Below are 16,297 nucleotides of genomic sequence, written 5' to 3'. Positions count from 1 at the left end.
AGGTGCGCTTTCGAAATTCATATAACCGAGTCGACCTCGACGTTTAACTGTTGCACGCGAGGGTTCCCGCATTACTCGCGTGAGTATGCGTAAACGCGTAGAAGTGAATGACTAACGCCAGTGGTTCTCTCTCTCTCTCTCTCTCTCTCTCTCTCTTTCTCACTCGCTCTTTCTCTCACTCTCTCTTTTACATCCCCATCTATTCGTCACTCACCCTCTTTGGGTGAGCGATCGCACGCGTGAAACGGACGCGCGCGCGACTATGAACGTGAACAGAGTGAGGGAGAGAGATAACGAGAGAAGGAGGGAAGAACGAGAGAGAGAGAGAGAGAGAGAGAGGACGGAGATAGATTCAACCCCCTGTTTTACAACCGAATACCGAGCGCAACTCGTTGCGGTGGTCGTGCTAACGGAGCGCACTTCACCTTTTCTGATTTGCGATAAACGCCTCGAATCACGCTTCCCTTCGTCGTTACAAAATCTACCCCCGCTCTTTTCTCTCTCTCTCTCTTTCTCTTTCTCTCTTTCTCATTTGTCCCTTCTACTCTCTTACACTCTTGGTTTACTCTAATCGATATCTGATCGAGAGAATTACAAATTAAACTAACCACGATAATACTAATGATTTATAATTTTCTTTATCAATTATATATTATTCCTTATCCACACATACACGCACACACATATATATATCATTACTAATGATTCTTCGATTAGATCGAATTCGAAGTATAATAATTCTATATTATATACGAAGTATTTTATTTTATATATATATTTTTTTCTTTTTGAAAATTCTATTCCTTCTTCTTCCCCTTTTTCTTTACTTTTCAATTCATTCTTATTCCTTCTTTCTCTCTCTCTTTTTTTTTTTTTTTACACGCGAGGGTCGAGGTCCGATTTAAAGACTCGCACGACGGCGTTTCCCTCTCGATGTCGAATAGATATACGTTTTCGTTATATTTAGACACGTCGAGCGCGCGGCATCTCGGACTTTCGGTCCCCGTTGCGCGGGTCGTTAAGACGGCGGAATGCGATGTGAGTTGGAGGAGAGAAGACGAAGAAGAAGAAGACGTCGAAGAAGAAGAAGAAGAAGAAGAAGAAGCAGGAAAAGGAGAATAAAAAGAAAATGAAGAAAGAGAAAGAGAGAAAGAGAGAGAGAGAGAGCTGGTCCAAGCTTCTCTCGCTTTACCGAGATCTTTTATTACGATTCACTATTCCCCGCTCGGATTCGAAAGCTTCATGCACTGTGTCGTGCTTTAACGGCGATAACATTATCGTATATTTATCGAGAGTGTAAATAACCGAGAATCGTTTCTATCTTCTCCTCCTCCTCCTCCTTCTCCCTTTGCTTTCTCCTTTTTCTTCTCCTTTTTCTTCTTCTTCTTCTACACCCTCTTCTCTATCTTTCTCTTTCTCACTTACTTCTTTTTCATCTTTCTCTTTTTCGTACAAACGTCTCTTTGCGTTTACCTCGGACACAGACGATTCGCTTTTCGGTAAAAATAGCAGCCTGCGACTGTAGGAACAGTTTTCATATGTCTTTTATATTCTTTTTTTGCTTTACTTTTCTTTCCTTCTTTCTTTTTTTTTTATTATTTTTTTATGTTTTTATTAGTTCGTTTTTTGCTTTCTTCTCCTTCTAACACCCTCGATTCCTCATCCAAGGGAAAAGAGAGAGAGAGAGAGAGAGAGAGAGGCGGCGAGTACTACGAACAGCTGCTTCGCGGCAAGAATGATCGGAGATAATGACGGTCATTATTCGATTTTAATGTAGAGCATCATGGCTAGCAGGAAGTCTCTAAATAGCGAATCAATCGTTGTATCTCGCGAGTCTTTGGGCAAAGAGCCGAGTTAGTATATAACTCGTTTGCTAAAAGGTGCTGATAGAATCCCTTTCAAAAGATTACTTAACGTGTTTATTGTTTCTTGATACGTATATATGTATATATATATACATTCGCGATCTTTTTTATTTTTATTTTTTTTTATTAATTATTTCGTTCCTATTTTTCCTTTCTTTCTTTCTTTCTTTCCTTTTCTCCTTCTTTCATTTTCTTTCTTTTTTTTCTTCTATTTCTTTTTCTTCTTCTTTTTTTATTCGTATTTTTCGCCGTCCCTATTAATGGTACCTCCTCAGACTTACTTTATACTTTCGTTTGGAATACGTTTCACATCGATGGATTAAATAATTGCCTTTCGAAGTTTCGATTGTAACGGTTTGAAGTAATAGCCCCAAGTTGATTTGAAATTCGAGCGAACGAGGAAATCGGTTTTGTAAAAATTATCTCGGAGGAGATAGGATGAAAGGTCGCGCGAGATACGCCAATGGAGAGAGAGAACGCATTTGCATCGCAAGAGACATATTTTTATCGATATCGAATAGTATCAAAGAGTGTATGAGAAGAGAAAAAGAGAGATAGGGACGGAGAGACAGAGACAGAGAGAGAGAGAGAGAGAGAGAGAGAGAGAAGGAGAGAAAGAGAGTGATGAAAATAAAAGCGTTCGGTAGGATATTAGCAAGTAAATTCATGAATAACTCGAGGAATGCATTAGCTTCCTCTCTTTCTCTCATATAACACACGTACATAACACACGTAATATAGATGTGCGTGCGTAAACGTACACAGAGTCTCGTTGCCGGCTATCAAGCGATATCCATCCAACGTGGTGCTACGAATAATTTCAATAATCCGCTCTCATCGCTTCGGCTTTCCGCGCGCGGCCGTTTATATCGACATCGGGAAAGGTGAATTTTAATCAGCGTGCGTACCGACGATAAATCTCTTGCTGAGCAAGCCGATAAGAGGAACTAGAGAGAGAGAGAGAGAGAGAAAGAGAGAAAGATATATATATATATATGTAGATAAAGAAAGATAGATGTAGAGAAAAAAAGAGAAATAAAGAGAAGAGAGACACCGTTGCTTCGTTCGGATAATGTGGAAAACTAGTTATCCCCATAACCGGAATTTTTCGCACCTAACCTGGGGAAAAAAGCTTAAGTGGTAGTTGGCACAGCTTTCCCCCTCCCTATTCACCCTACATGTCATCCCTTTACGTGGCGTGCTCTGCCCGTTTAGTTTACGATACGATGTACTACGAGAGAGAAAGAGAGAGATATCGGCATCGTAAAAATCTTAGGGGAAGGAAAGGGGTTGGCAAGCGAACGTGGCACGTCTCGAGTGCGCATAATGCTAACCTGAATCTCGAAGAAGTTGGAAAGAGAGAGAGAGAGAGAGAGAGAGAGAGAGAGAGAGAGAAGAAGAAGAAGAAGGGTTGGCCCTTAAACAAAAGCCGAAAACACTTAAAGCGTGAGAAAGGAGTGATAAAAAAAGCCGCTAAGAGTTCAATAAGTATCCTCCTTAGAGCCAATAACAGTCACTCGAGCTCTCGCTTTGACTCTCTGTCTCTCTCTCTCTCTCTCTCTCTTCTTTCACGCCTACCCTTCTCCAAGTTCTTCTCTTTCTTTTCCAACATCGAGAAGAAAATCGTTTGCTTCGAAGCCTTCGGAGGATCCTCCACTCTCCGTTGTTGTAATCCTCGAAGCCGATAATCTCCGATCTCATCCCTTCGAACGTCCCTTTCATCCGTCGCCGTTGATCCTGTCTCTCTCTGTCTATCCGATCGTTCTGTGATTCTCTTCTCTTTCTCTCTTATTTACTATTTATTTCATTCTCTTCTCGTCATCATTCACATCTTCTTCCTCCTCCTCTTCTTCTTCTTCTTCTTCTTCTTTTCTTTCCTGGAATATTCGACGATGAAATCGACGGTGCCTTTTAACTATAATAGATAAGAATTTTTTGCTCGACGCGTACAATGTCTTTATTGAGAATAAGCGATAGAAAAAGGGACGTCGAAATGATTTTTTTTATTATTCCCCGATTAAAGGGATGCTAATGGAAGTTTGGTGTGCCGTTCGCATCGCGCCAATGCGATGTGGAAGAGAAGTAAGGTAAAGTAGTGGGGGTGAAAGAGAAAGAAGAAGGAAGAAGAGAAGAGAAGGAGGGAGGAGGAGGAGGAGGAGGAGGAGGGGAAGAAGAAGAAGAAGAAGAAAGGCGAGGAGAAAGAGGGAGGATGATAACGACGGAGTAAATAATGTGCTGGCTCCTGTGAATAGTGACGGGGAATGATCTAATTACTTTGGATGGGATAACGAGGCGATACGATTTCGTTGATTATCGTTTTTGCACGAGCTATCAGTCGTGTATCGATAGGGTGGATGGTGGAGAAGGGCGTGGTGGTGGGAGAGGGTAGAAGGAGGGGGGATGGTTTGGTATATCTTAATCGTCGGAAATCGACAAACCGATTGTCGATACATGCTGAAAAACAGACGCGTGTTTTCGTTTCGTTCTTTGATAATTAAGATCCGATCATCGTAGTAAAGGGATAGTGGATCGTATTAGAATCGTTATCCGATGTAATCGAATAAACGGAGGATCCATATTACGTTCGAGGAAAAGATACTCGTCATCGAAACGTAGTACGTTCGTCGTGTTACTGCTGTGTAACGAAACCGGTAAAAATATCAACTCGGAAAGAGTGAGAGAGAGAGAGAGAGAGAGAGAGAGAGAGGGAGAGAGGGAGAAGGAAAGAAAAAAAAAAAGAAAGAAAGAAAGGGAGACACATCGGTGACAATAACGAGCGACACGAACGCATTAACGTCAAGCATTCTCTTATTTCTCTTATCTCTTTTAAAGAGAAAGAGAAATATTTGTAGAGAATCATCGAATTTCTGACATTGAAATTTGTCCAAGTGCTTTGGAATTTTTGAGAAATCTATTGGCACGCGTTTTCCATCGACATTAATTACATTAGTTATATGTGTGTATTAATAATATAGGTTGTATTATATGTGTATTAATATACTCGAGTATTAAACTGAGTTAAATACACTTTTAGATACGAGCTAATAAAATCACTAATATAATCATTGTCATTGATCGTCCTACCGAACTCTAAATAGTCTAGATTAGTATATATTCGTTTTATAAATAAAACTTATAACCATTGGTTTTATATCGGCACGTGATCGAGCCTCTCGATCGTTTGAAAGTAATATTAACGTATCTGGTTGAAATCATTTCGACGAATGGAACGAACATTTGTTCGTTGCGAACGATCTATCGTTGAAAGAAAGAAAAAAAGAAAGAAAGAAAGAAAGAAAGAAAATAAAAGATAATAAAATCATTATTATCGTGACATTCCTCTTATCAAATTGATCATCGTTCGACAAGAAACTCGCGTTAATTCGCATTCGTATTTCAGTTTCGTCAAAGTAGCGATCTTTCGCAGCAATCCACGTCACCGATGCCAATTATCTTAATGCCTTTCAGTGTCTCTCTCTCTCTCTCTCTCTCTCTCTCTTCTTCTCTTTCTCTCTTTTTCGCGATGACTATACCAGCCAAGGCACACGTCCAAACGGATTGCCTCGGATGTGCCACATAGTTTAATGTTTCAACGGAGAAGACTATCGCTCGCGATCGTTTCTTCGTTCGTTTTTGAAAATCGAAAGAGAGAGAGAGAGAGAGAGAGAGAGAGAGAGAGAGAAGGGGCGGTATATCTGAAAATAAATCACTCCTCTAGCTCCGGTGACTCACTAATTTGAATAAAGAAAGAACGGAAAAGAAAAGGAAAGAGAGAACAACGAACGAAGGAAAGAAAGAAAATAATATAGCTTTGTTTTACGACAAATCGTAGGTACTTGTATAAATATAAATATAAATATAAATAACGTGCCGTGGTTTAATATTTTTCAATTCTCTTGAAACATTTATTAAACATTTCTCAATTTCAAGTCGTATAATATTTCAATCCGTATATTTAATCATTTTCAAAATATTCGTATATGTATATATATATATATATATATATATATATATATATATACGCGTTATATATAATTACGTACATACACGTGTATATGTGCGTGCCTGTGTATATTACGAAAATTTATATAGAATGTTTCGTATAGATAGAAATAATAATAGAACGCAATTGTTATAGGAATCGAATTCATTCGAGAAATGAAATACTCGTTATCTTGTATCGAATAAATAAATAAATAAATAAATAAGATAAATAAAGAGAAAGAAAGATACGTAGAAATTTTTTCCCGGATAGGATGTGGCTATAACCGCATGCAATATGAAATGAGTTTGAAGAATATAAGGGAAAAATAATTGCGAGCCTGCTCTCTAAGCGATTGATAATACGATGATAAGCATGCTTCTAGCTCATACTGGATTGTTTCCGTTTCCGGTTGTGCAACGTCGATGCGGCATCAGTGTTATTGAAACTACGCGCCGTACGAAATATCGCGCTTTGCTCGATTCCGCGAGGAAATGGCCGTTTCGAATTTCGTTTCGGTCATTAAACGAATTCTTAAGTTTCGAATCGTAGTCGTTCGATTTATTTTCATATACGTTTTATCGACGCATTAGATTTTGCACATTCGTTGTAATAAGAAGAACGAGAAAGAGAGAGAGAGAGAGAGAGAGGGAGAGTATTTATCCACAAAATAAATTCTTTGAAAATAGCCATGAGTGTTTTCTCTATAGACAAACGATCGACGGTAATTACAGTTTTGGGAAACACTTGCTAAACCAATTCAAATCGTCATTTCTCTAAACGCTCTCAACGCAACTGACCGAGCTTTTTCTATCTTTCCGTTTGGTTTCTTTGATCTTCCGAGGTAGAGATTATTTAAACAAAATTTACGAACGATGGGGGAGAGAAAAAAAAATGTTCGCGAAGCGAATGACGCGACGTCCACTTCGCGGAAATAGATTAATTTTTGTTATCGCGAGAATAAAAGTAGAGAGAGAAAGCACGTGGAAAGGAATACTACAAAATGAAGTAAATTTCATTGGGATCGTAAAATGATTATTTACTAGTGTTTGTAAAAAGTAATTGCAATAAACGTGGGCGTATTAATACTGTTGAAATAATAAGTAATTAATCGAAATAAAACAATGAAGAAGAGTGTAATCTATCGTGATAAAATGTATACAGTATATCTAATGAAACACGAAATGGATAAATGTAGAACCGTAAAGAGAGAATAATAAAAAAAAAAAGGAAAAAAAAAGAGAGAGAGAGAGGAAAAAAAATATCCGTGTTGGAAAGAAACCATCTGGTGATGGTAAAAAGTGTTATAAAGAGGGATCGGTTTCTCGTTTTCTTCGATCCTTTTCTCTCGATCCTCATCGCGTGTCTTTTACAAGTTAGAATCCGAAGGAGTTTAGAAGGAGGTAGAAGGGGGAGAAAGAGAGAAGAAGGACGTATCGCGAATAGATGAAAGTGAGAGACCGTGTTACGGGTGCCAACACAAACATGCTCGCCGAGTGTTTCAAAACACGTTGGCTAATGTACCGGGAACGGTAGATCAAGAAATAACCGAGAGAACGCGATCCTCTTCTCTCGTAGATATATGCTTCGTTCCTCCTACCACACGTCGCTTACCTCCGAGTAAGAGAGGGAAAGAGATCTTTTTACGTTGATATTCTCGAACGAGAAACCCTTCCTTCCCTTTTCCTTTTTTTTTTTTTGCCGCTTCCTTTTTTCCTTAACACATTTTTTTTATTTCGTTTCATTTCGTTTATTTCGTTTGCTTTGGTTTCTCAGTTTTTTTTCTCCATCCTCTCCTTTATTTTCCTTTTCTCGTAATAACTTCGTATCGATCACGAAGTAGAACGTATAAAACGGATTAAAGATCCATTCTTTGATAATTAATATTATGATAAAATTGATTAAGGAATGTTGGAGGAGATCGATAAATATATATATATATATACATATATACGTATTACATATCTATAATAAATTTATTAAGACGAAATTTCTAAAGGATATTTTTATCGAGTACGATCGATTCGAACGTAAAATTGATAAATGAACATTTCAACGGGACAGTTATATTTTAGGTTAAAATTTCCTACAAAGATATTATCTACGACCGATCGCATAGCAACCGTGATGAGAAAGTTGATCGTAATAAGCGAGGTCTTTTCATCGAGTGGCACGTGGTATATCGGTGATGATGTCAATGATAGGTACGCTAAATGTATATCCATAACGATATTAGCATATTTGCTCTGATAGGAAGATTTACTGATAATTATTGCGATAAGGAGCAATCGAGTGCGCAATAGACGACGGTACGGCGCGACAAACAATCGGTGCTTATTCGAAACCTCGGACGAAACATATATAAATTTTATCATAAACTTCGAATATAGACCGCACGCAGATCGTACGTAAAGAGTCTCTTAGTGTACGATCGTTTACTTTTAATATATATACACATATATATATATAAATATGTAAGCGTTATGTATGCACATTGACATAGGTGCATTTAATTGGCCTTTGATACGGCATTGGTGTTGGCACACCTATATTTTCGTGATTCGTCGTGCGCCATAAAACCGATTAGACTTATTCCGAGTGGACGGATTAGCCGGTACAATAGGAGAGACTACGAAGATGGAGAGCTTTCGGTGCTTTTATCTTCGTATACAATGAATATTCTTTCGAGCAAATCATCCACAAAAGAGGAGACCCATATACTGAATAGTCTTTGGGCTCGTATAAACGAATGGACAATCCGATTAAAACCTTTTCCAGAGAACAGACGATTACTTTATACCCACATATATCTTATTTCATTGAAATAAATATATCTACGTATGTGTATATATATATATATATCTCTCTTTCTTTCTCTGCGAATTATCATCATAGGAGAATAAAACTTTTATCTAACACGTTTCTTCTCTGTTTCGTTAAAAAAGAAAGAAAAAAAAAAGAAGAAAGAAAAGAAAAAATAATGGTTCGAAATCATTTTCTATTACACAGTAGTCGGTATTTATATTCTTCGGTACTTTCGAAATACGTTGTAAGGATTCCCAATTTGAGGTTTTTTTCGAGGGTAAATTCGAGGATAGTAGAGTTAGTGGGGGGTAGGCTGAGGTGGAGTGGGGCAAGGGAACGTCAAGAGAAAAAGAGAGAGAGAAAGAGAGGAGAGGTATGGTAAAAACCTGGGAATATTTGCACTCGAGCAAAAATTACGTGGGTTAGAGGAAGTGCAACGAGTGCTTACGAGGGCCTCGCTGTGTGTTGGCTACTCTCTCTCTCTCTCTCTCTCTCTTTCTCTTTATCTCTTTTCGTCTCTCATCTGTCTTTTTCTCACTTCCTCTCTACGGTTCGTACGGCGATGGGTTTCGTGGTCGGCTTGTGCGGGACGCCAGGAGAGCCAATATCGTTAGATATTCATTTCGTAAGTTTGAAGTAGAACAAAATATAGAAACTCGCGGAATAACTCCCTCGCCTCCCATCTCACCCTTCCTTTCCTCCTCCAACACCACCCTCTCTCTCTCTCTGTCTCTCTTTCTCTCTCTGTGTATCTCTCTCTTTCTACATATTACCCTTACAGTCTGCTCGTAGAAAGTCGCCCTCTTTCTCGCGCCAAGAGTACGATTTGCGCAACTAGAGAGTCGAATCTCTGCAATGAGAAAGATACCTACCGGTTGGTCAGAATTTCGACCAATTTTTTTTTACGATAGAGATCGAATCAAAAAAAAAAAAAAAATGCAGAAGAAAAAAGAAAGATAAGAAAGGAAACAACGATAAAAGAAGAAAGGAAAGGAACGAGAAACGGAGATTCCTTAGAGATAACGAGATTTGTATTAGGATTAGAAACGATCGTGATGAAAAATAAAAAGGAAAGAAGAATACTATTTATAAAAAAGAAAAGAGAAGAAAAAAACAGATCATCGAAATAAGCCTAATGAGAATTAGATATGTATATATATATGTATGTATGTATTTACGTATAGATATATTTAACGATACATTTGATGAGCGCAAAAATACAGGTGTCGCCATCGCGATTTGCATCGGAAGGTACGAGATAACGTTATCGTTGCAGTACACATTCACACATTCGTGTTCACGCCGATCGTATTCCATTTTCGTGATTTACGATATGAAAAGATCTCTCTCTCTCTCTCTCTCTCTCTCTCTCTCTCTCTCTTCGTCTTTTTTTCTTATTCTTATTCTTTTTTGTTACAATTTTTTATCTTCTTTCTTTTATCTAACACGACCTAATATGACAAAACAAATAAGACGTGTATAGGAAACTAAACGTTAAGCCATTTTCTTTTTCTTTTTTATTTCGATTTTTCGAAAACGTTTATGATTGGAAGTAGAGGAAAAGAAATGAAACGGAATAATTTTTATCGTTTAATTAAGAATTTTATCTTTCATTGAATCACTCCTAATTCCCTTTTTGCTTTTAACCTCGTTATATATATATCTCTCTCTCTCTCTCTTTCTCTCTCTCTCCTCTCGTCGATTTGATCGTTCGTTCCTCTTATCTTCCGTTTGACTCATTCCACCTAACATAAGGTGGTGGTGGCATCGTATTTCTTGCGAGCACGTAGAACAAGGCGGACCCCCGTACGTACCATATCGTCCGTACGGTCTACGAAGTCTCAACGCATGCTATTTGATAACGTCGCCATATTGTCGTCGTCTTTTTCGTCTTCTTCGTCTTACTTCGTCTTCTTCGTCGGCAGTGGAACCAAAAGTGTAAGCAATAAACGATAAGCTCTAATAAACGGACAAGGCTCAACTCAATACTTAGCGTTCTCACTCTAAAGAAATAGAGATAGTTCTTTCTCTCTCTCTCTCTCTCTCTTACCTTATATTTTCTATCATTGAACGAGATAAAACTTTTCCTAACGTTACGAAAAAGTTCTTTAATATCATCGTTATTACCACGATGATGCATACCACATACCATATAATTTATTCGAGAAATCTAAAGAGAAAGAGAAACGTAAGGAAAGACGAAATAAAATAATTAAAAAAAAAAAAAAAAAAACAAATACAAGATAAAAAAAGAAGAGAAAACTTTGACGAAAATCCCCCACCGTGCGTTCACTGAGTGGTCGAACTTCGTTTTTTCACTCGTTAGAAATTACAAAGTCCTTTCGTACGTACTCACATGTAGATATACACACACACACACACACACACACACACACATATCTACTCGAGGTGGAGAGATAGAGGGATATAGAGAAAAAAAAGAAAGAAAAAAAAAGAAAAAGAAAAAAGAAAGTAAAAAAAAAAAATAATAAAGGAAGGAAGGAAGGGCATAGGTACTCACGAATGGAAAAGAATCAGTTTTCGGTATTTTCGCGAATAACCACTCTCTCTCCCTCCCCCAATGGTATTCCCTAGAAAATCGCGAGAAGGAGGCGGAAGAGACCCGGGGAGCTTGTTGTAAACGGCCCAGGATACTCTCTCATATGCTTTAGCCAATGTACGTACGTACAGTCTGTGTATGTATGAGTATATAAATACATGTATGCGTGGTACATACGTCTGGCTTGCGTCCGAGCGATAAAGGAAAAAAAGAGGGAGACGAAAGACGATCCGGATGCTCCATCATTGTCGGCTGAAACATTAATTTGAAAATCTGAATAATTAGGAACTAACTTTTGCGCGATGTGTAAAACTCGGTTCTCGTATGTGCGTTGCCGGCGCCGCGTTGTACCTCCGATCGCGTCTACGTATGCACTAGCGCGTGTAATCGCGTGTACGTGTGAGCGTGTATAGGGAGTTGGATACGTTTGCGAGTATGTGTGCGTGTTTATATGTTTATATGTGTGAAAGGTGTATATGTATGTGAGAGTATTCGACTCTCGCGTGCATTTCGACTTCACTCGTTGTAGGAGAAGCCGCTTTCCTCCGTCGACCTCACTGATGAACCTTTTCTGCTCCCTCTTTTATGTGCGCATGTGTGTGTATATGTATGTATCCTTTCTTTTTTTTGATTCTCTCGTTTTATCTCTTCCTTATCCTTTCATCCAAATTATTCTTCTCTACGTACGTACGTAGGTATATCTAAGAAATTAAATGGACAATTAAATTGGTCAAAGATACGATACATTTACGCACATACACATATATGTATGTATGTATGTATGTATGTATGTACTACGTTCTTTAAATGTAGTTAAAAAAAATCGCTTGACTTTAAATCGATCGATATACTCGCCATACTCCTCACCCCGTTTACAGTCGAGATGCGTATCTACTTGCAGCAAAAGCTCCGATGGTATCGTTATTACGCTTTTAAATATAGGTACCTTCGCGATGCTTGCACGCGATGCTCGCCGAGACTCCATCAAGAGCTCGTTTCTTGAGTAAGTAGAGGAAGAAGAAGAAGAGGAAGAGGAAGTAGAAGAAGAAGAGAGAAAAGAAGAAAGGAGAAAGAGAAGATCAAAGCTCGGAGTCCTTCGATTTAACCGTCGGCAGGGTTACGTCGTATCGTATCGCTTGGAACGATAAAAAAAAAACAAAAAAAAAAGAGAAAAGTAGAGAGAGAGAGAAAGAAGTAGAAAGAATAGAAAGAATAGAAAAGGGGATGGTGACCAGTTCAGGTAGTTCAAACGTTAGCGGCTCGATCTTTTTCTTATCGGGTCAACAGAGATTTATAGAAACGGGCCGTGGTTGGTGGTGTATTATCATGACTCGAGTGCACGTTGCACGAAGTCGACGAGTCGATCTAAACTACGATACGCATGCTCGTCAAGTCGTCTATTCACGTGAGCACACAGTAGTAGTTGACTAAATGTAATAGTGTACGTACATATGTATGTATTCCTAAGCATCAACCGAAATTATCATTCGCAAACCGTGACGGAGTGGTAAGCTTGAAAATTACCTGCTCGATTTGCGAGACCGATAAATCGAGAAAAGTAGCGCTTTTGTATCCAAGAAGGAAACAGTAGCTGGGAGGGGAAGTAACGATCGTGATGTTGGTAACGATTTTACTCGCCCAGTACCCCCTCGAATTATTTATCGATCCTTTCGCGTTCTCACGCTATGCTTCCGATTCGTAATGAGCGATAACGACGGGGGATAAAAATGGAAACGATTATGACAATCGTATCTAAAGAAAAATTAGTACGTTACGAAGTAGCCCTTTGAACGAGACGAAACATTTTTCATTTTTCAGAGTTCATTTTACTATTGTCGGCGTTAATTACTATCTAACTGTAGAACGTTAATTTGTCTATCATAAAAATGACGTGTATATCGGTCGATTCTTATCTTTTTATTTTACGAAGAAAAAGAGTTGTGAAAAATCGTAGAGAGAGAGAGAGAGAGAAAGGAAAGAATGAAAGGAAAAAAGAAAGAGAGAGAAAGAGAGAGAGGGAAGAAAAAGAGAAATGCGACGAGAAAAAAGGAAAGAAAAAAAAAGGAAGAAACGTGCAAACATGCGTATAGTCAAACAGGCAAAAGAAGAGAAGGAAAGAAAGGACGTATTTCGAAATCAATTTTTTTCCTTCTTCTCTGGATCGAGATAAAAACCTAACGAAGCTGGGCTCGCAAGCTTTATTACGCGAAAGCGGTAAACATACGTACGTACATATATATACACGTAACACACACACACACACATATATATACGTAAATATATCTATACGCGAATAAGCGCGTAGACGTATATCTCTAGTTATACGTAGATAAAAAGAGAGTCAGAGGAGACTACAGAGATGGAGGAGAAGGACGGAAAGGAAAGGGGTAGATCGCGTAGAAACAGTCTCGACCATAGAGGTTGGAAGTATGGTTTACACGAGAGGACGATGGCGAGGAAAACGAGGTGCGAACCGGTGGGTGTGAGGTTTTTAGAGGTGGACGATGGTGGTGGTGATGGCGGTGGTGGTACTGCTAGTGGTGGCGTAGAGAGCGAGAAAGAGAAAGAGAAAGAAAAAGAGAGAAGGAAGGAGACACACGGTGTTGGCGGGGCACGGGACAAAAATACGCTGAAAATTAGATTCATAACTTTTCCGCTGCGCTTTCGTGGCGGAACGACTAAAGGCCGGCCGGGCTAGTTAAAAATTCCGTGTGCTCGCGAATATCAATCCCTACCCTACCTCCTTTTCTCCGGAACCCCCCCTGTTCTCGTACGTGAAAAGAGAAAGAGAGAAAGAGAAAGACACAGAGAGAGTAGAGAGAGAAAGAGAACCACCTACGCCGTACGTACATACGTAGAGCCGTTCTCCGGACAAGCTCCCTTCAGAGCCCCTCGAAACGAACGGAGCTCACGATTTGCGCGGCCGGTTATACCTAACCTATACCTTTCTCCACCTACATCGTACCACGCCTCCATCGTCCAGACGGACGACGGGAATTATCTCCGTTTTTCCGCAAACGCGATTAACCAGAAACGTCGTTCAGCGAGCCCTCCAGGCTCTCCTCTCTTTGGAGAAAGGGAGAGGGAAAGAGAGAAAGAGAGAGAGAGAGAGAGAGGGGGAGAGAGGATGGTCCCTCTGCTTCTCTACGTTCCTTTTTCTCTATTTCTCTTTCTCTTTCTCTTTCTCTTTCTCTATATCTTTCTCTTTCTATTTCTCTCGATTCCTTTCCCACACCATTACAGTCAGGCTCGTCCTCCTCTTGTCCCACTGCTTCCTTCGGCTTTCGACTCGACTCCGCCGATTGATAATTCACGATTAATCCGCCTCGAAAGCCAACGTGCTGTCTCTCTCTTTCTCTCTTTCTTTCTCTCTCTCTCTCTCTCTCTCTCTCTCGTTCATTCTCCCTATCTTTTTACCTCTATCTCGATTCTCACCCTTCCGAAACGCTCTCGTTCGACTTTACGGCGAATTTCGTGTGGTCGCGTAATATCGATCCTTCCTCGTAATAGACCAAATGGAATCTCTAATCGCGCGTGCCGTTTTAACCGTTTTATGGGGGACCAGGACTTCTTCTAGACGTCGTCTTTATTACACCTACCGATCTCAAGACAAACTCGATAGTTTGTTTAAGAATAAGAGAGAGAAGGGAGAAATAGAGAGAGAGAGAGAGAGAGAGTATGAAAGAAAGACCAAAAGAGATAGAAGTACTGACAAAAAAAAAAGAAAGAAAGAATGAAAAAAAAATTGGGACGATTACGTCGAATCCAATTAAAATACTTAATCCCCTACTCTAATTCTATTTTCTATTTTACTCGAAATCCGTCTCGGATTTCTTTCCTATCTGACTTTCTCATTGAAGCAGTGATTCGTAGCTGCTACCGTAGTCGTGAGAGTACATGACTTATCAGTCTGCTGGATTTCTCGCCGATGATGGAGAGACCTTTCTCTGATTCCGCCTTCTCTTTTTAGCACGGCAAGTATACGATATTTAGAATTAATCCTTCCTTTGTGTCAGCACCCAGTATCGCTCTGTCCGGCTCTTTCTCTCCTCTGTCCGTTCGTCCGTTCGTCCATCCGTTCCTCCGTCCATCCGTCCGTCTATCTGTCCGTCTGTCTGTCTGCCTGCCTGTCTGCTTATCCGTCTGTCTTTTTATTGTACCGATATGGAGAGTCGTATAAATTTTACTCCATTATTCGTTCCACCGCGCTACTGCCAGAGATCCGAAGTTTAGTAAAAGGGAAAGAGAAAGAGAAAGAGAAAGGGATAGAGAAAGAATGAGAAAGAAAGAGAGAGAGAGAGAGAGAGGGGAAAGAAAGATCGAAAGGGTGTACAGGGAGAAGGAAGAAAAAAGTGAGGATAGTCAGATTTTAAAAAGAGAACAGTTCGAGAATCGACTTCGGGGGTTAAAACGGGGGACGAATGGAAAGAAAAAGGAAGAGGAGAGAGGGAGGGATTGGTTCGTCTTTTTGTCTTTGTCACGGCACGGTGAGGCTTTCATTTTGAACCCTCAATCACCGTCGGTGATCAATCACAATTGAACTCGAGCGATGAGGACATAGGTTCGTACCTGAATGGAAAGAAGGAAAAAGTCTGTGGGATTTAAAAAAAAAGAAAGAAAAGAGAAAGAAAGAATAGAAAAAAAAAAGAAAAAAAGTATATGTTGTGGAACTATTCGCAATTTCTACGAATCGTTGTAATTCATTTTTTGTTCTCTTCTTTTTCTCCCTTTCTCTCTCTCTCTCTCTCTCTCTCTCTCTCTTTTCCAAAAGATCATTAAGATCTCAAGAAAAAAAAGAGAAAAAAAGAAAAAAAAATTAGTATTAGATAATTCGGATATACATATTTAAAAGCAATTCTTTCTGTTAATCTCGATCAGTTATAGGATATTTTACGTTCCCCCTTGGAGAACTCGGGTAGATTTAGACGATTCTATTTAGATTGCACATTGTACGTTCGACCGTTCGATTGTATGAGTCTCTACGAGAGTGTGCGCTGTGCTTGTGTGTCCGTGAAAATGGTATTGGTCAGCAATGCATTAAGTAGCAATATCGTCTGCAAGTCAGACGTTGGTGGTTCGTGCTAG

At 39.4% G+C, this 16,297-nt stretch overlaps 1 protein-coding gene across 4 annotated transcripts in view; it reads left to right on the top strand.

Moving 5' to 3' along the window:
* Nucleotides 1-16,297, top strand: part of LOC127069915 (homeobox protein cut) — a 142,932-nt gene that overhangs the window by 69,943 nt on the left and 56,692 nt on the right. The window lies entirely within an intron of this gene.

Source organism: Vespula vulgaris, chromosome 17, assembly GCF_905475345.1.
Source record: "Vespula vulgaris chromosome 17, iyVesVulg1.1, whole genome shotgun sequence".
In the NCBI taxonomy this organism is placed as follows: Eukaryota; Metazoa; Arthropoda; class Insecta; order Hymenoptera; family Vespidae; genus Vespula; species Vespula vulgaris.
Note: the sequence above shows the minus strand (reverse complement) of the source record. Positions and strands in the feature narration are given on the sequence as shown.